The sequence below is a fragment of the Rhincodon typus genome, chromosome 1, assembly GCF_021869965.1.
Source record: "Rhincodon typus isolate 14 chromosome 1, sRhiTyp1.1, whole genome shotgun sequence".
Taxonomy (NCBI): Eukaryota; Metazoa; Chordata; class Chondrichthyes; order Orectolobiformes; family Rhincodontidae; genus Rhincodon; species Rhincodon typus.
Genome location: NC_063332.1, coordinates 147,178,696 through 147,198,937, shown reverse-complemented (window position 1 = coordinate 147,198,937; position 20,242 = coordinate 147,178,696). Strand labels below are relative to the sequence as shown.

General features: G+C 42.2%; 1 long non-coding RNA gene across 1 annotated transcript in view; it reads left to right on the top strand.

Annotated features, from left to right (window-relative positions):
- The first annotated feature begins 915 nt into the window (after positions 1 to 915).
- The window catches only part of LOC125487347, a 37,559-nt gene continuing 18,232 nt past the window's right edge, over positions 916 to 20,242 (top strand). Inside the window, exon 1 of the long non-coding RNA XR_007265837.1 lies at positions 916 to 953. This is a non-coding gene — a long non-coding RNA (uncharacterized LOC125487347). The remainder of the gene's footprint in view (positions 954 to 20,242) is intronic.

Sequence of the window (20,242 nt, the reverse complement as noted above, 5' to 3'; positions counted from 1 at the left end):
GGTCTTGGGTGACTGTCTGTGTGGAGTTTGCATATTGTCTACTTGGGTTTCCCCTGGATGCTCTGGTTTCCTGCCACAGTCCAAAGATGTGCTAGTTAGGTGGATTGGTCATGCTAAATTGCCCATAACGCCAAGGTATGTGCAAGCTAGGTGGGTTAGCCATGGTAAATGTAGGGTTACAGGAATAGAGTAGGGGGTGGGTCTGCGTGGGATACTTTTCAGAGGTCAGTGTGGATTCGATGGGTCAAATGGCCTGCTTCCACACTGCATGGATTCTATGAAAGCCATCTATTTAGCTAAAGAAAGAAGTGGGAGTGCTGGTAATGTGATTGAAATTGCTGTTTCTTGAATAGAATTAATCATATAGCTTTGACTTTTTTTTTCATCCATAATTGACATCAATACAGTCATCAACAAAGAAGCTCTAGGCTTACCTACTGTCTGCCTCTGGTTTCAGCCTCTATTGAAAGCTGATTTCCAGAAAGAATCCTTGCCTCAAAAGTGAACTAATTTCCCAGCCTACAAGAATTATAATACTGCACATGCAACTGCAATTTACTCACATCTGACCTACTACAAAAAAAGAAATCTGCCGGACCAGCCTGCTACAAAACTTCATTCACTATTGATTTACTGCAATCTAATTTGCACAAATCAATGCCAGTATCTTTGATTTTTAAGTAACTTTTAAATGTAATTTTCCTTTTCTTTGTTTTCTTTCTTTTGACCCTATTACTTTTGTGTGAGTGAGTTTGTGTTGTAAACTATTCTCCTAGGTTTTCAATGCATTAATAAACCGTAAATGAACCTAAGGTCATTTTTAAATTATACTGCACAAACATGGTTTGGGGATACACAGCATTTTATGGAATAAAATGTAAATAAAGGATTCTGGGTAATCCAAGATGGAGGACAGGAAAAGTTGTGGCTGTAAGAGGTGTGCTTTTTCTGAGGTATTTTCAATGTTGTATCTGACTTCCTTGAATATTTGGAGCAGTACTTATTCTTTTAGAAGCTATTGCATTTTTATGGAACTTTGGCAAAAAAAGGTCAAATCAACAGCACTTTAAAAAAGGTGGGAGAGAGAGAGAGAGAGAGCAGACACCAGACACCAGACACCATGTGAGACATGAAAAAATGGAATGGTAAACCTGCACAGCTGACTGCCTCTGCTGTTTAGTTTCAAGTATCTCTGTATGTCAGAGTTTGTTCATTCTAAGAGAAATAAACAAACAGTGAAATTCACAACAGACCTTGGAGAAACCTGTGTGGGGGGAATCACAGCAGGGGAGCAGCTAAGTGGCTAGTTATTAAAGTATAACCGTACTTTTTTATGTTAATCCAAAATAGAGTAGTTTTTTTTAATTATATGTTTTATTGAGATCTGCTTCTTGATTAAACTTAAAAAAAATAAAACATAGGTACTAAGTTATCTGAGAGGAGTATTTTTAGAGTAGTAAGACTATGCTATTTTCTGGATCTGTAGATTGTTAAGGTGCAAAGATGTCCTTTAGTAGAGTGATGTGCTCTTCCTCTCAGATCTGGGAGATTAGGGAGAGTTTCAATGTTACCCATGATTATGTCTACAGGAAGCGTGCTTTGTTGCAAATCCTATCAGGTCATATGGATTGGTGAGAGGCAATGAAGAATTTACAGGAGCTAGGGGGTCTAATGGATGGCAGTTGCAGGAAGGGAGAAAAACCACAGATACAGTCAGATAGATGGGTTGCCTCCAGGAAAGGTGGGACGGGTAGGCTATCTCTATCTCAAACAAATATGCTGTTTTGGAAAATGTAAGGAGTGATGGACTCTCAGGGGAATGTAGCACTGACAGCCAGCTTTCTGGTCCCAAGAGTAGCTTTAGTGTAACAAGGGGTAAGTCAGGTTTCAAACAATCGATTATGATAGGGGACTCTGTAGTCAGAGGCACAGACAGACGTTTCTGTGGCCAACAACGAATCATCAGAATGGGGTGTTGCCTCCGTGGAACCAGGATCAAGGATGTCTCGGACAGGGTGCAGAGTATTCTCAAAGGGGAGGGAACTAGCAGGAGATCATTGTATATGATGGAACTAATGACATAGGAAGAGAAAATGACAAGGTTCTGAGGAGAGAAGATAGGAAATTAAACAGGAATTTAAAAAGTAGATCCTTGAGGGTAGTGACATCTGGATTACTCCTGGTGCCACGAGCTAGTGAGGGCAGGAATAGGAGGATAGCGTGGATGAATGAGTGGCTGAGGAGCTGTGTAGGGGAGAAGGATTCATATTTTTGGATCATTGGAATCTCTTCTAGGGTAAAGTGACCTGCATAAGAAGGATGGATTGTACCTGAATTGTAAGGGAACTAATATACTGGTGGGGAGATTTGCTAGAACTGCTTGGGTGGATTTAAACTAGTAAAGGCGGGGTGGCGGGGTGGTGGGTTGGACACAGGGAGACAGTGAGAAAAGAGATTAGTCCGAGACTGGTACAGTTAGGAAAAGGAGCAAGTCAAACAGTCAAGGCAGACGGGAACAAAGCAGTGAACAAGGTAGTACTGATAAATTAAACGGCATTTATTTCAATGCAAGAGGCCGAACAGGTAAGGAATTCAGGGCGTGATTGGGAACATGGGACTGGGATATCATAATGATGACAGAAACGTGGCTCAGGGATGGGCAAGACTGGTAGCTTAATGTTCCAGGATATTGATACTATAGGAACAATAAGAAGAGGGGGGCAAGGGAGGAAGGGGAGTGGCATTTTTGATTAGGGATAACATTACGGCTGTACTTAGGGAGGATATTCCTGGGAGTATGTCCAGGGAAGTTATTTGGGTGGACCTGAGAAATAAGAAAAGGATACTCACTTTATTGGGATTGCACTGTAGACCCCTCAATAGTCAGTGGGAAATTGAGAACAAATTTGCAAGGAGATCTCAGTTATCTGTGAGAATAATAGGGTGGTTATGATAGGGGATTTTGACTTTCCACACATAGACTGGGACTGCCATAGTTTTAAGGACTTGGATGGAGAGGAATTTGTTGTTAAGTGTGTACAAGAAAATTTTCTGATTCAGTATTTGGATGTACCTAGTAGAGAAGGAGCAAAACATGACCTATTCTTGGGAAATAAGGCAGGGCAGGTGACTGAGGTATCAGTGGGGGAGCAATTTGAGGTGAGTGATCTTAATTCTATTAGTTTTACAATAGTGATGGACAAGGATAGTCCGGATCTAAAAGTTAAATTTCTAAATTGGAGGAAGGCCAATTTTGACTGTATTAGTATTAGGCTGTATTATCAAAAGTTGACTGGGGGCAGATATTTGCAGGTAAAGGGACAGTTAGAAAATGGGAAGCCTTCAAAAATGAGATAACGAGAGCCCAGGGACAGTATGTCCCTGTTAGAGTAAACGACAAGGCTAGTAGGTATAGGGAATACTGGATAAATGGAGAAATTGAGGTTTTGGTCAAGAAAAAGAAGGAAACGTATGTCAGATAGAGACAGCAGGGATCGAGTGAATTCTGAGAAGAGTACAAAGGCAATAGAAGTAATACTTAAGAGTGAAATTAGGAGGGCAAAAAGGAGACATGAGGAGACATTTGCTTTGGCAAATAGGGTTAAGGAGAATCCAAAGGGATTCTACAGATACATTAAGGACAAAAAGGTAGCTAGAGAGAGAATAGGGCCCCTTAAAAATCAGCAAGGATGCCTATGTGTGGAGCTGCAGGAGATAGGAGAAATACTAAAGAAATATTTTGCATCAGTGTTTACTCTGGAGAAGGATATTGAAGCTAGAGAACTTGGGGAAATAAATAGCGACATCTTGAAAGATGTACTTATTACACAGGAGGAGGTGTTGGGCATCTTAAAATGCATAAAGATGGATAAATCCCCAGGACCTGATCAGGTGTACCCTAGAACTCTGTAAGAAGCTAGGAAAGTGATTGCTGGATCCCTCACTGAGATACTTGCATCATCAACAGCTACAGATGAGGTGCTGTAGGAATGGGGCTTGGCTAATATGGTGCCACTATTTAAGAAAAGGTGGTAAGGAAAAGCCAGGGAATCATAGACTGGTGAGCCTGATATCAGTGGTGGACAAGTTGTTGGAGGGCATCCTGAGGGACAGAATTTACATGTATTTGGAAAGGCAAGGACTGATTAGGGATAATCAACATGGCTTTGTTTGGGAAATCATGTCTCACTAAATTAATTGGGTTTTTTTTAAAGAAGTAACAAAGAAGATTGATGAAGACAGAGCAGTGGACAATATCTATGTGGATGTCAGTAAGGTGCTCGACAAAGTTCTGCATGGTAGACTGGTTAGCAAGTGTAGATCACATGAAGTACAGGTAGAAGTGGTGAAGGCTGGTACAATTACAACATTTAAGAGGTATCTGGATGGGTATATGAATAGGAAGGGTTCAGAGGGATACGGGCCAAATGCTGGCAAATGGGACTAGATTAATTTAGGATATCTGGTTGGCATGGATGAGTTGGAGCGTTTCCATGTTGTACAACTCAATGACTCTATAACTAGCCGTTTGGATACAGAATTGGCTCAAAGGTAGGGCGATGGTGGACAGTTGCTTTTCAGACTGGAAGCCTGTGACCAGCGATGTGCTGCGAGGATCAGTGCTGTGTCCACTACTCTTTGTCATTTTATAAATGATTTGGATGTGAACATTGGAGGAATGGTTAGTAAGTTTGCAGACGACACCAAAATTGGTGGTGTAGTGGATATTGAAGAAGGTTACCCAAAGTACAATGGGGTGTTGATCAGATAGGCAGGTGGGCCGAGGAGTGGCAAATGGAGTTTCATTTAGATAAATATGAGGTGCTGCATTTTGGAAAGACAAACTAGGGCAGAACTAATACAGTTCATAGTAAGGTCCTAGGCTGTCTTGCTGAACAAAGAGACCTTGGAGTGCAGGTTCACAGTTCTTTGAAAGTAGAGTCGCAGGTAGACAGGTTAGTGAAGAAGGCATATGGCATGTTGCCTTTATTGGTCAGTACATTGAGAACAGGTGTTGAGAGGTCATGTTGTGGCTGTACAGGACATTGGTTAGACCACTATTGGAATACTTCATTCAATTCTGGTCTCCCTACTATTGAAAGGACGTTGTGAAACTTGAAAGGGTTCAGAAAAGATTTACAAGGATGTTGCCAGGGTTGGAGGGTTTGAGCTACAGGGAGAGGTTGAATAGGTTGGAGCTATTTTCCCTGGAGTGTCGGAGGCTGAGGGGTGACTTTGTAGAGGTTTATAAATTCATGAGGGGCATGGATAGGGTGAATAGCCAAGGTCTTCTCCCTGGGGTGGGGGAGTCCAGAACTAGAAGGCGTGGGTTTGAGGTGAGAGGGGAAAGATTGAAAAGGGACCTAAGACACAACTTTTTCACGCAGTGGGTGGTGCATGTATGGAATGAGCTGCCAGAGGAAGTAGTGGAGGCTGGTACAATTACAACATTTAAAAGGCCTCTGGATGGGTATATGAATAGGAAAGATGTAGAGGGATATGGGCCAAATGCTGACAAATGGGACTAGATTAATTTAGGATATCTGGTTGGCAAGAAAGAGTTGGACTGAAGGGTCAGTTTCCATGTTGTACATCTTTATGACTCTGTGACTCTAAGAAACAAATTACATTTATCTCTGTTACAGACAGGAGAGAATGACTGTGAAATAATTACATTCATCCTTCCATTGTGTCCAATATAGAAATTGGGGTCTCATGCCCAGATTAGATCCAATAAAATGAGCCAGAAGTATTACTACAGTTCACAGAAATCTGATTGTATTCCAAATTTTAGAACAAGCCTGAATTGAATACTGAAAGAAATTGATTGGAAGCCAAAGAGGGAAAATTCAATGGCTATCTTTACACACAACCGTAGCATTTTTTTGCCATTCTAATATTAAAGCAATATTGTGAATTGTACTACTATTTGGGTGTGGAAAAGAAGAATTATCTGGAAAAATATTAGCATTTCTAAGCCTAGCGGTATTGAGATTTATCATAAGGTAAACACAGATAAATGTTCCAGCTGAAGCAAAATGGCTCAGCTACTCCAGATGCTTTGCAAGCAACTATGCGTCAGTCCATATCCTAAAAAATTGGAAGAGAAGAGCCAAAACAAAAAATTAGCGTACCATACCTAGAGTAATTACTGAAACAGATTAAACTATTACTAGAATTTCAAGAGACAGAGGGAAAAAGAACAAATTTTCCACTAACAGATGCAGGATGTAGAATTAAAAGTACAAATGGGGTGGAGAGATTGAGCAGTATTACAAGGAAAAGGCTTGGTAAGGTCCCCAACATTACGTCCTGAGCATCCAGAACAGTCTGAACAGAAACAAGTTAACCAGAAAGGTTCTGTTCACCTCCTGAAGAGGTCCCTTCCCATCCTCCTAATAGAGGATGAAAGAGCCCAAAAACAAAATAGAAAGAAAGTCATGGCAGTTTAAGGAGATTAGTTCAAAGCCCTCCGGTTAAAGCAGGAAATAATAGAACTAATTGGAACTCAAAAGGCCAAGAAAAAGACAGATAGAGTCAAACATTCAAGTTGGACCCCAGGTGTGAGAGAAATAGAGTTATATTTGTTGGGGATTTCAATTTTTATAACATAAACTAGATTGCCTTGATGTGAAAGGATTAGACAGGATGGAATTTTTAGACTGCACCCAGAACAGCTTTTTGTTCCAGTCCATAGATAGTCCAACTAGAGATGGGGCAGTCTTTGATTTGATATATTACTGTCATATGTCCCTCAGTACAGTGAAAAGTTTTGTTTTGTGTGTAGTACAGGTAATCATACCATAGACAGTGAATTAGTATAAGAGAACAGAGCAAATAATACAATGATATGGCTGTACAGAAGGTGTACATAGAGCGAGATCAACATTAAATTTAAAACTTGAGAGGTCCATTCAGAAATTTAACAACAGTGGGGAAGAAGCTGTTCTTGAATCTGTTGGTACTTGTGTTTAAGCTTTTGTATCTTCTGCCTGATGGAAGAGTTTGGAAGAGATTATAACTGGAGTAGGAGGGATCTTTGATCACGTTGGCTGCCTTCCTGAAACAGCGAGAAGGACAGATAGAGTCGATGGATGTTTGGCTTGCATGATGGACTGGGCTGTGTTCACAACTCTTTGCAGTTTCCTTTGGTTCTGGGCAGAGCATTTGCCAAACCAAGCTGTGATGCATCCAGACAAAATGCTTTCTATGGTACATCTGTAAAAATTGGTAAGAGTCTTTAGAGATGTGCCAAATTTCCTTAACCTCCTGAGGAAGTAAAGGCCTTGCGTTTTCTTGGCCATAGCATCAATGTGGGTGGACCAAGACAAATTGTTGGTGATCTTCAGCCCTGGGAACTTGACGGTCTTGACCGCCTCTATCTCAGCTCCACTAATGCTGACAGGGGCATGCCATCCACCTTACTTCCTGAAGTCAATGACCAGCTCTTTCATTTTGCTGATGTTGAGGGAGAGATTATCTTTACACCATGCCACCAAGCACTCTATCTCTTTCCTGTATTCTGTCTCGTCATTGTTTGAGATCTGCCCTACAATGGTGGTGTCATCAGCGAACTAGTAGATGGAGTTGGGACAAAATTTGGCCACACAGTCACGACTGTATAGGGAGTATAGTAAGGGGCTCAGTACGCAGCCTTGTGGGGCACCTGTGGTGAGGATTGTCGTGAAGGAGTGTTGCTGCCTATTCTCATTTATTGCAGTCTATGGATCAGGAAGTCAAGGACCCAGTTGCAGAGGGTGGAGCAGAGACCTCGGTCTCTCAGAATTTGGAGATTAGTTTGGTTGGGATTATACTGTTGAAGGTGTAGCTGAAGCCATAAGTAGGAGTCTGATGTAGGTATCCTTGTTATCCAGATGTTCCAGGGATGAGTATAGGGGCAGGGCGATGGCGCCTGACAAAGGCTGATTGCAGGGGATCAAGGCAGATTAGGAGGCTAGAGTTGACGTCAGCCAAGACCTAATCTTCGGGAAAGAAGGTGGTCAAGTGGTTGAAATATCAATGGACAAGCATTTTGGTGATATTGACCATAACTCTGTGAGTTTCAATGTCAAAATGGAAAGGATTAAAGATAGTGTAGAAGTTAAATGTCTAAATTTGGAGAAGGCCAATTTCAATATCATCAGGATCTGGCAAATAAAGACTGGGAACAGCTATTTGCAGGTAAGTCTACTTTTGGAAAGTGGGAGTCTTTTAAAAGTAGTATAATGGGAATTCAGGGCTATCATGTTCCTCCAAGAGTGAAAGGCAGTGGTAGCAAGTCCAGGGAACCCTGGATGTCAAAGAATATTGAGAGTTTGATCAAGAAAAAGAATGAAGCATATGTCAGGTACAAGGCATTACAAACATGGGAGACCTTTCAAAGTATAGAGAGCGTAGACTGCTGCTTAGAAAATAAATTAGAGGGCAAAGAGGGGCCATGAAATATCTTTTGTTCATAGGATCAAGGAAAACAAAGGGCATTTTCTAGGTATATTAAGCGTAAGAGGTTTGTCAAGGAAATAATGGGGTGTATTAGATACAAAATAACAGTTTTGCATGGAGCCAGTGGATGTGGGGGAAGTCTTAAATGAATACTTCTCATCTTCACAGAAAGACACTGTAGCCAGAGATTTCATTTGGGATGGTGAGGTTTGAGAGCACGTTAAGATTAGTAAGGAGGAGATATTAGGTGTTTTACAGGGCATGAAAGTAAATTAACGCCCAGGACCTGATATGATGTATCCCAGGTGCAATGGGAGGCAAGATAGGAGATTTCTGGAGCCTTGATGGAGACATTTAATACTTCACTGGTCGCTAGTGAAGTACCAGATAACTGGAGGATATATAATGTGTTTCTTTTGTTCAAGAAGTGCAGCAGGGATAGACCAGGTAACTAAACATCAGTTAGTCTGATGTCAGTGGAAGGAAAATTATTGGAAAAAATTCCAAAGGACAGGATTAATCAAAAGTTAGAAAGGCAGGAATTGATCAGGGATAGTCAGCATGGGCTTTGTAGAGGGTGATCCTCTCTGATTAATTTAATTGAGTTTTTTGAAATGATGATTAAATATATTGATGAAGGTAGTGCTGTTGATGTAGTTTACATGGATTTTGTAAAAGCCTTTGACAAAGGGAGGCGATGGCCTACTGGTATTATTGCTGGATTGTTAATCCAGAGACCCAGATAACGTTTCTGGGACCCACGTTCAAATCCACGGCAGATGGTGGAATTCGAATTCAATAAAAATATCTGGAGTTAAGAATCTAATGATGACCTTGAATCCATTGTCAATTGTCAGGAAAAACCCATCTGGTTCACTAATGTCCTTTAGGGAAGGAAACTGCCATTCTCACCTGGTCTGGCCTACATGTGGCTCCAGAACCACAGCAATGTGGTTGACTCTGAATTGCACTCTGGGTAATTACAGATGGGCAATAAATGCTGTGTAGCCAGCAACACCCTCAAGCCACTAATGAATAAATCAAAAGTCTCACATGGAAGGCTGGTCCAAATGGTAGGAGCCCATGGGATCCAGGGCAAGGTAATAAACTGGATCCAAAATTGCATTGCAAATAGAAAACAAAGAATGATAGTGAAGGGTTGTTTTTATGTTTGAAGCTATGACCAGTGGTGTGCCACAGGGATCAAGCCTGAAACCCTTGATATTTGTTATGTATATTAGCGATTTGGATGTGAATGTAGAAGGCATAATTAGTAATTTGCAGATAACATGAAAATTGGTGTTGATAGTGAGGAAGATGGTCTCGGGTTACAGTCTGACATTGACCAGCTGGTAAATTGAGCAGAGCATTTGCAGATGGAATTTAATCCTGATAATTGTGAGGTGATGCCATTGGAAGATCTAATAAGGGAAGGATATACATGACGAATGGTAGGTCCATATGGAGTACTAAGGAACGAAGGGCTATTGGTGTACAAATCCATAGATCCCTGAAGGTGTCAGCACGGGTAGACAGGGTGGTGAAGAACGCACACAGGGTGCTTGCCTTAGTTAGCTGGGTGTAGAATAAAGGACTAAAGAAATCTTGTTATAACTTTATTAAACATTTGTTAGACCACAGATGGAATACTGTGTGCTGTTTTGGTTCTCACACCATCAGAAGGATGTGATTGCAATGGAGAAGCTCCAGAGGAGATTCACCAGGATGTTACCTGGGATGAAAAGTCTCAGTATTGAGGAGAGACTGGATAGCCTGAGTTTGTCTTCGTCAGAGCAGAGGAGGCTGAGGGGGATTTTATTGGGGTTTACAAAATTATGAGAGGCACAAACAGAGTAGATAATGAGAATCTTATCCCCCAGACCAGAGGGTATAAACTTAAGGGGAGGAGTAAAATGGTTTAAAAGAGATCTGAGGAAAGGGTTTTATACCCATAGCATGGTAGAAATATGGAACGTGCTGCCTGAGATGGTGATGGAGGCATGTGCTCTCACAACATTGAAGAAGCATCTGAAGGAGCAGATAAAATGCAATGGCATAATAGGCAATGGACTAAGTGCTGGAAAATGGGATTAATGTGGTTTGTTGTATGTTGGTTGGCATAGGCATAGTGGGCTGAAGGGCCTGATGTAAGACTCTATGATCTAATTCTCCACATGGAAGTCAGAGCAGGTGACTTCAGCTCATAGCTGGATGCGACCAGCCTTCATGTTGCTCAGCACCAAACAGCATCTCAGGGCATGATCCACATGCACCAACTCATGCACCCCTCGTCCATGGACACTGACATCTGACATGTCACCCATTGCGACCATCATGGCCACTCCCTGATCCACTTTCCCAGTCATCCACTTGATCTATCTGGGATATCTTGGTTTGATTCACTGCCACCAATATTTCTTGCTAGTATCAGTCTAAAATACGGATACTATAGGGGGATGGATAACCCTGTAACATCCTGAGGAAAAGATAGGCTCAATCTTGATGAATGGTAAATGCACCTATTAGATATTACTCAGCTGGTTATATTACTTCTGAGGGAGTTGTCTTGTGAGCCATTAGGCTGAATGTAAATACAGGTCCACATTGGCAGACTAAAACAGTCTTTTCACATGCTTTGCTGACAGCTGCAGAATGTAACAACTTTCCATTAGCTCACCTGGAATCATCTTTGAGATGCTGATGGGTGGAGTCTATTCCATGATGTCAGTTAACCATTTCACATTCTAATCATTTTATTCAACAAAAGCCCTGTGTTCACTTTATTTCCTTTCCATTTTGGTGCTTCAAAGCTTTAATAATGGTAGATAGTAGGTGAAGCACACTGTTTATTTCACTGAGCTGAACCACTTAAGTCCTTGTGTATTCTAAGACTATTTTAACTGCTGATTTTATCTGAAGTTAAGTGATCGATGCACAAGTTCTGCTTATTAGTGCCTAATCCAGTCCCATGCAAAAACAGGAGTGCTACTGACCAGGTCACTGGTTCAAGGTGGGTGTAGAAATCATTACTAGTGTGGATTATATTATAGCCCTCAGTAAGTTCACCCAAGGACACTTGTGAAGAATGTGTGCCATGTTCACAATAATCACAGCAACAGATGAAACAAACATCAAGTTGAACTTTGGATTATGCTTACAGCAGAATGGATAGCAATGTGGCTCCAAAGAGTGAGGACTAAAGGCATTTATTCTGACTAGCAGAAGGCAGGAAGTGGTGATCCACAGCAGGAACAGTCATTACTCACAATTTACAGAAACTATGTGATTGGAAATCAGGAGTGTAGTATTGAAAATTGTGGATGACAATAGTTTGCTGTAGAAGACTGTGATAAAAGAGGTGGCTCAGTGGCTCAGTGGTTAGCAATGCTGCCTCACAGCACCAAGGATCCAGGTTCAATTCCACCCTTGGGTGACTGTCTGTGAGGAGTTTGCACATTCTCCCCATGTCAGTAGGGGTTTCCGCCCACAGTCCAAGGATGTGCAGGTTAGGTGGATTGGTCATGCTAAATTGCTCACAGTGTCCAGGGATGTGTAGGTTAATTGGATAAGCCATGGGAAATGCAAGGTTACAGAGATGGGTTAGAGGAGGTGGGTCTGGGTGGGATGCTCATCGGTGTTGGTATAGGCTGAATGGCCTGCTTCCACACTGTTGTGATTCTATGAAATTACATGAAAGTTTCGATAAGCTTGTAAGTGACTTCTACATAGTGTGACAGCCGTGGGTCTGTCGGTAACACTTCTTGCTCTGAGGCAGAATGTAGCGGCTTGAAGCCCCACCCTGTGAGACCTGAGCACAACAACCTGAGGCTGGCATTCCAGCACAATATTAAAGCAGTACTGCACCATCAAAGGTGCTCCCTTTTAATGAGATATTAAGTCAAGGCTCCGACTACTCTCTCAGGTGGATGTAAAAGACCAAATATCACAGTTTGAATGAGAGAGGAGTAGTTAACTCTGGGATCCTGGCCAATATTTATTCATCAATTAACATTATTCAAAGAAGTTATTTAGACCATGGATAGGATTTTCCACTGGACAGACAGTGGTTATTCCAACACTGATAAGATTCGTACATGGGGACCCTGTGGGATCTCCATTGTAGCAAACTCCAAAGGTATTACCAGGCAAATTAAATTTTCTGCTGGCAGTTCCACTACTTCCAGATCCCTCTGAAAGTCTCTTATCTGAGGAAGGATGTTCTTGCTACAAGAGGGAATGCAGCAAAGGCTTACCAGATTGAATCCTGGGATGGTGGGGCTGATGTAAGAGGAGAGTCATAGAGTCATACAGTCATACAGTACGGAAATTGACCCTTTGGTCCAACCAGCCCATGCCGAATATAATCCCAACTAAACTAGTCTCACCTGCCTGCTCCTGGTCCATATCCCTCCAAACCTTTCCTATTCATATATCCATCCAAATGTCTTCTAAATGTTGTAATTGTACCCACATCCACCACTTCCTCAGGAATTTCATTTCACACGTGAACGACCCTCTGCGTAAAAAAATTGCCTCTTATGTCTTTTTCAAATCTCCCTCCACTCACCTTAAAAATATATCCCCTAGTCTTGAAATTCCTCACCTTAGGAAAATACAACTATCCATCAACTCTACCTATACCTCTTATTATTTTATAAACTCAATCAGGTCACCTCCTGACCTCCTTCACTCCAGTGAAAAAAGTCCCAGCCTACCCAGCCGTTCTTAATAACCTAAACCTTCCATATGTAGCAGCATCCTTGTAAATATCTTCTGAACCCTCTCCAGCTTGACAACATCCTTTCTATAACTGAGTGACCAGAACTGAACACGGGTCAATCATTTAGGATTATATTCGCTGCAGTTTAGAACAATGAAGGGGAATCTCACAAATGTATAAAGTCCTAACAGGACTAGAGAGGGTAGCTGCAAATTTATTTTTCTGATAATGGAGAAGTTGAGAACCAGGGATTACAGTTTAAGGATATGCAGCAATATATATTGAAGGATATAGGGGAAAATAAAAAAGGGACTTTTTTGAGCGGCACAATGCCTCAGTCGTTAGCACTGCTGCCTCACAGTGCCAGGGACCCGGGTTCAATTCCCCACTCGGGCAACTGTCTGTGTGGAGTTTGCACATTCTCCCTGTGTCTGCGTGGGTTTCCTCTGGGTGCTCCGGTTTCCTCCCACAGTCCAAAGATGTGCAGGCTAGGTGGATTGGCCATGCTAAATTGCCCAATAGTGTTCAGGGATGTGTGCATTAGGTGAGTTATAGGGGTATGAGTCTGGGTGGGATGCTCTGAGATTCGGTGTGGACTTGTTGGGCCGAAGGGCCTGTTTCCACACTGCAGGGATTCTATGATTCTAAGATCATTTAGGACTGAGGTGAGGAGAAATTTCTTCACCCAGAGAGTGGTGATCCTCTGAAATTTGCTACAACAAAAGAAGTTGAGGCCTAAACAACATATGATTTCAAGAATGAGTTGGATGTAAGCACAGGTGGGTCGCTCGGTGGCTCAGTGGTTAGCACTGCTGCCTCACAGCACCAGGGACCTGGGATCGAGCCCAGCCATGAGTGATTGTCTGTGTGGAGCTTACATGTTCTCCCTGTGTCTGTGTGGGTTTTCTTTGGGTGCTCCGGTTTCCTCCCACAGTCCAAAGATGTGCAGGTTAGGTGGATTGGCCACGCTAAATTATCCCATAGTGTGCAAGAATGTGCAGGTTTGGTGGGTTAGCCATGGGGAATGCAGGGTACTGGGCTGGATCTGAGTGGGACGCTCTGCAGAAGGTCGGTATCGACTCGAGGGACTAAACAGCCTCTTTCCACACTGTAGGGATTCTATGACTTGGGGTTAAAGAAATCAAAGAATATAGGGGAAAAGGCAGGACCAGGCTATTGAATTGTATGATCGTAATGAATGGCCTTTTTCTGCTCCCATTTTCTGTCGTACGCTGCCAGAACCCAAACATTACACTTACCTTGACGACTTACTGTTTTACAGCAGCTGTCAAAGTGGCTGACTAGACTTTTCAGTTTCAGAATATTGCAACTGATTGATGAAAAGGAATCCTGGTTTGCCTTTCTCTGACAGTTTTATGCTATAACAGAACTGTCAGACTGAAGCATGGCATCCCATTTCTGGGTGAGCCCTGAATGGAGTCTCTTGTCAGAAATGTGGAGCTCTCTGCTTTTGTAAAAGAGAAGGGGCAGCGTGGCAATTTGTGTGAGATTGCCACTCCTCAGATAATCTTACCCATTATTACAAAACTGGATGCAATCTGTGTGTTCTGGCAGGTGCCTTAGACAAAGAGTCTAGATTGCTGATGCCAGATGGCATTATATTATCTGTCTATGATTATTGCCATGAAATAAGACTGTTCCTCTTCAACAAGAATAAGATCTTTTTTTCTGTTTGAACCACTGTTGCTGTTGAGAGAGTATTCACCATTATTTATGCCTTGCCTAGTTCATAGAATATAACATAGTTTGACTTCATCAGCCAAAATCTTTAATTTTTTTTCAGATTTCCTCTCATTACCAATAATGTTATGCACTATTTGAGATCTCCTCTTCACCAGAAGTTTTCAAAAGGACAATGGAAAACTAGGGAACCAGGGAATGACCTGCCTTATAGTCAATATCTTAGTGTATGGTAAAATGAGGCAGGAATTTGACTGGAAAGTCTGGGAAGAGTAAAAAGCATGTCACAGTGCAGCCCTTACAATAAATGGGAAATACCAAGTCCCTAGAACAACAATGACATTTCAAGACATTATTCAGGAACAAGGCATTATAGTGGATCCAGGAAAGACAAGAGCCTGCAGTGACTTTCCAGCACTGAAGTGTGCTTCTTAGGCATGGTGTATCAGTGAGAAAGTTTATCCCCAACCTAACCAGTTTACAAAATCCATAAGAGAGCTTTTGATAGAAAAGGCCATCAGTGATATTGGAGTCAGTAACAGTTGCAGATTTTGAAATGATTAAAGAGAAGTTTCTTTCACTAATGTTTTTAGCGCTCTGCAGTCCAGGATTATTCACTATTATAGCCACAGATGCATTGTCCTCAGGATAAAGAAGGAGACTTTGTTCAAAAACAATGGAATACAATGTAGGAAGGTGTGACGTTATGCACTCTGGTAGGAAGAATAGAGATGTAGACTACTTCCTAAATGGGGAAAGGCTTCAGATATCTGAAGCACAAAGGGACACAGGAGTTCTAGTTCAGGATTCTCTTAAGGTAAGCATTCAGGTTGAGTTGCTTTCAGGAAGGCAGATGTAATGTTAGCATTCGTAGAATACAAAAGCGGGGGAGTACTTCTGAGTCTGTATAAGGCTATGATCAGACCACATTTGGAATATTGTGAGTAGTTTTGGGCCTCATACCTAAGGAAGGATGTGCAGGTATAGGAGGGAGTCCAGAGAAGGTTCACAAGAATGGTCCCTGGATTGAAGAGCTTGTCAAATGAGGAGCGGGTAAGGACTCTGGATCTGTACTCAATGCAGTTTGGAAGGATGAGGGGTAATCTGATTGAAGCTTACAGAATACTGAGAGTCCTGGATAGGGTGGACATGGAGAAGATGTTTCCACGAGGTGGAGAGACTAGGATCCAAGGATACAGCCTCAGAGTGAAGTGACAATCCTTTAGAACTGAGATGAGGAGGAATTTCTTCAGCCAGAGAGTAGTTAATCTGTGGAACTCATTGCCACAGAAAGCTGTGGACGCCAAGTCATTAAGTGTATTTAAGATAGAGATAGATAAGTTCTTGATTAGTAAGTGGATTAAGAGTCACAGGGAGAAGGCAGGAGTACAGGTTTGAGAAATATATCACCATTGATGGAATGGTGGAGCATTCCGATGGGCCAAATGGCCTAATTCTGCTCCTTTATCTTATGGTCTAAATGCAAACTGATGGAATACATGAACCATTTTACAGCAGGACCTTGATAGAGAGTGAACAGACTTATCATGGATGAGAAAACATGAGCTGTTACCTGGGATGTGAAAGATTTGCAGACTAAATCATGGGTCAGAAATTCCGTGTCAAGGTGGAACATAAGCCTCTGGTAACATTATTGGTATTGAGGGGAAATCTGAAAAAATGAGAAAGAATTAAAGATTTTGGCTGATGAAGTCTAACTATGTTATATTCTATGAACCAGGCAAGGCACAATTAATGGTGAATACTCTCTCAAGAGCAACAGTAATTCAAGCAGAAAAAGAAGATCTTATTCTTGTTGAAGAGGAAGAGTCTTATTTCAAGGCAATAATCAACATTTCACCAGCAATTGAGGGAAAACTGAAGTAAATTTATCCAGCTCAAAAATCTGACAAGGTGAGTACAAAGGTCAGATTACTCTGACTGCAAGGCTGGTTAAAATATAATCCAGCACAGCAAACGCCGAAGAGATATGATGAGCAGAAACAACACTTGACAATAGTGGATGATTTACTTGTGTGTGACCATAGAATATTTAAAACAAAATTGATGTGAAGACCATGGTTAGAGACAAGAAAAAACTGCAGATGCTAGAATCCAGGTAGACAAACAGGAGGCTGGAAGAACGCAGCAAGCCAGGCAGCATCTGGAGGAAAAGAGTAGTCAATGTTTCGGGTATTACCCTTCTTCAGGACTGAAGACCATTCCTGGTATCAAAAATGCAGAGCCAGCCTGCCTTCCCCCACCCCCTCCCTGGGCATTATGGAATACTTGGAGAAGTTATAAAGCAAGTGAATGGAAGCATCATTTTAGAGCCCATCCCAAAAGGACAATGCAGCATTGTATTTACACTGAAGCTGAACAGGAAGTATAAACAATCAAGTACCACACCTACTTTTCACTCTCGGGTTTCTGAAGTGTTGCTTACCTTGACTGGTTAGAAACGAATTCGGAAGGTTTCTTTAATTCCAGCAAATAAATAGGAAGCTAATGAATAAAGATAAATTTCTCAACAACAACTGTCAAGGCCGTCAGTCTCTGAGGGGGTGAACTAAATCACTGAAGTTTAACTCAACAACAAGAATCTGATTTTTTTTTGTCTTTTGTCCAATTAGGTTCTCCTATTCACTGTTCTATTTGCTACCTTTAGGATGGGGAAATGCACCCAATATTTCAGCTCAATAAGTTTCACCAGAAAAGGATCTCAACAGCAGGCTGAGGGTCTGCTAATAAAAGCCTTTAGAAGAGGAAACCTTCATTTGGCTCCACTGCTCCGGAAAAAAACCTGAGTTTTTCCAGCTTCTCCTTATAGCTCATACCCTCTAATCCAGGCAGCATCCTGGCAAACCTCTTCTGCACCTTCTCCTAAGCCTCCACATGCTTCCTGTAATGTGGCGACCAGAATTGAACACAATACTTTAAGTGTGGCCTAACTAAAGTCTTACAAAGCTGCAAAATGACATCCTGACTCTTGTGCTAATTCCCTAACCAATAAAGGTAAACATGCCATATGCCTGCTTTACCACCCTATCTACCTGCGTGGCTACTTTCAGGGAGTTATGGACTGAACCCCAAGACCTTTCTGCACATCAATGCTATTCAGGGTCCTGCCATTAGCAGTATACTTTTCCTTAACATTTGATCTCCCAAAGTACAGCACCTCACACTTATCTGGATTAAACTCCACCAGCCATTTCTCCACGCATATCTGCAACTGATCTATATCCACTGTATCCTTTGACAACCTTTTACGCTATCCACAACTCCATCGATCATTGTATCATCCGTAAATGTATTAACTCACCAATTTACATTTTCATCTGAATCATTTATGTAAATTACAAACAGCAGAGGTCCTAGTACGGATCACTGCGGAACACCTCCAGCCTGAAAAACACCCTTCCACCACTACCCTCTGCATCTATGGGCAAGCCAATTCTGAATCCACGTGGCCAAGTCACTGTGGATCCCATGCATCTCGATCTTCTGGATGAGCCTACCTTGCTGAAAGCCTTACTAAAATTCATGTAAACAACATCCACTGCTCTGCCCTAATTGATCACTTTGTCACCTCCTCAAAAAATTCAATCAAGTTAGTAAGACATGACCTGCTCTGCACGAAGCTAGGCTGACTGTCCCTAATTAGGTCATGCTTTTCCAAATGTGCATAAATCCTATCCCTAAGAACTCTATCCAATAGCTTCCCAATCACCGATGTGAGAGACTCAGCAGTCTATAGTTTCCTGGATTATCCCTACTTCCCTTCGTGAACAGCCTATTTCCCTTCGTGAATCTTCTTGGGGTTTGGTTAGCTCAGTTGGCTGGATGACTAGTTGGCAAAGCAGAGTGATGCTAACAGTGTGAGTTCAATTCCTGCACCAGCTGAGGTTACCATGCAGGACTTCTCAACCTCTCCCCTCACCTGTGGTGTGGTGGCCCTTAGGTTAAACCCACCACCAGTCATCTCTCTCTAATGAAAGATTGGGGCTTTACCTTGATAATATAGTTCTGGGTTATTTTTGTATTAACCTTACTGAGGAATCACACCTTATTCCTCATTCTTGCATTTCATGCACAATTCATGTTAATATATTTAAAAACAAAAACATCTGAAGTTTTTTTATAATAACAGAACTGAATAATTGTCACTCATTACAATAATTTGCATGTCCTCCTTCAATTGTATAACTAATTCTCTACTGGGACAATCTGATGCTAGCTTGAGGGTTCAATCCTAAATCCTGAGGCAGTTTGACTCATAAAATTTCATCATGTGCCAATAAAGGCGCCATGGGATCTGGGCAACACTTCATCCAGGTTTGGATTCCTGACAGAAGTGGTAATATGCTGGATTTTCCACAAAGTGGCAATTCTCACACAAGTAGGCATTTAGCTCTTCTTTTTCACAAAAGAAGGCAGATCTACATTTCAGACAGAAGATTGTGCTCAGTGCTCCCTGGGAAATGCGAAACCATACTTCAATTCTGTCAGTTTTTCATACTGTAGAAATGTCTGTGGATACCAGGACCACATTTCACAGCTGTCAGCTGATGTATTCTGAGATTTAACAGTGATGACAGCTACTTTGACAGCTGCTGTCAAATGCTAAGTACGTAAGTTACATGTGATGTTAGGGTGCTAGAAAGGAAGGGATCCAGATGTCAGCAAGATAGAAGTTAGGGTGGTAGGGGGTAGAATGCCAGATGAATGCAGAGATTGAGCCAGTTAAATAGGGTACCAGTTAGAAGGCTGCCAGCTGAGGAGAAAGGTGCTGAGTGTAGGATGCCAGGGAGTTAGAATGGCAAGACAGAAGAAGGCATAAATGGTTAGAGTTCCACCTGGCCAAGGAGCCAGTTAAGTGATGCAATTTATTTTTGGCAGGTCAGGGCGGCTGGGAGAAATCAGGCTTGGCTAAGTGAGGGGGAGAGTGGGTGATGGGTCCAGCATGCACATAGGTTGGGCAGTTTAAGGTGGGAGTCAGCCCAAGTATGGTCTGATAGGGCAGGTTTAGAGGCAATGGTGGGGGTGCCAGGTTTGGTCCATTCTGGTGGTGCTGGTCTGGCATTTCAAGTTGGTCCGGGTTCGGAGGTGAGGTGGTCGGGCCCAGTGGTGATGGGTAAGGGTCATGTCCAATGGAGGGAGGAGGGACAGGCAGCTCTGTTCACATCTGGTGGGTGGCATGGCAGGGTAATCTCTGGCAGTCGAGTTATTGGGTAGCATCAGCAGGGGTGGGGGTGCGGGTAAATGGTAGAGGGTGGAGGATCCTGGGTGCAAGGCTGTTGGGGCAGGGTCTGGGATATGCAAGTTGTCTGGGGAAGGTGTAGTTCATCATGTTTGAGTAAGTATGCAGTCAGTTAAATA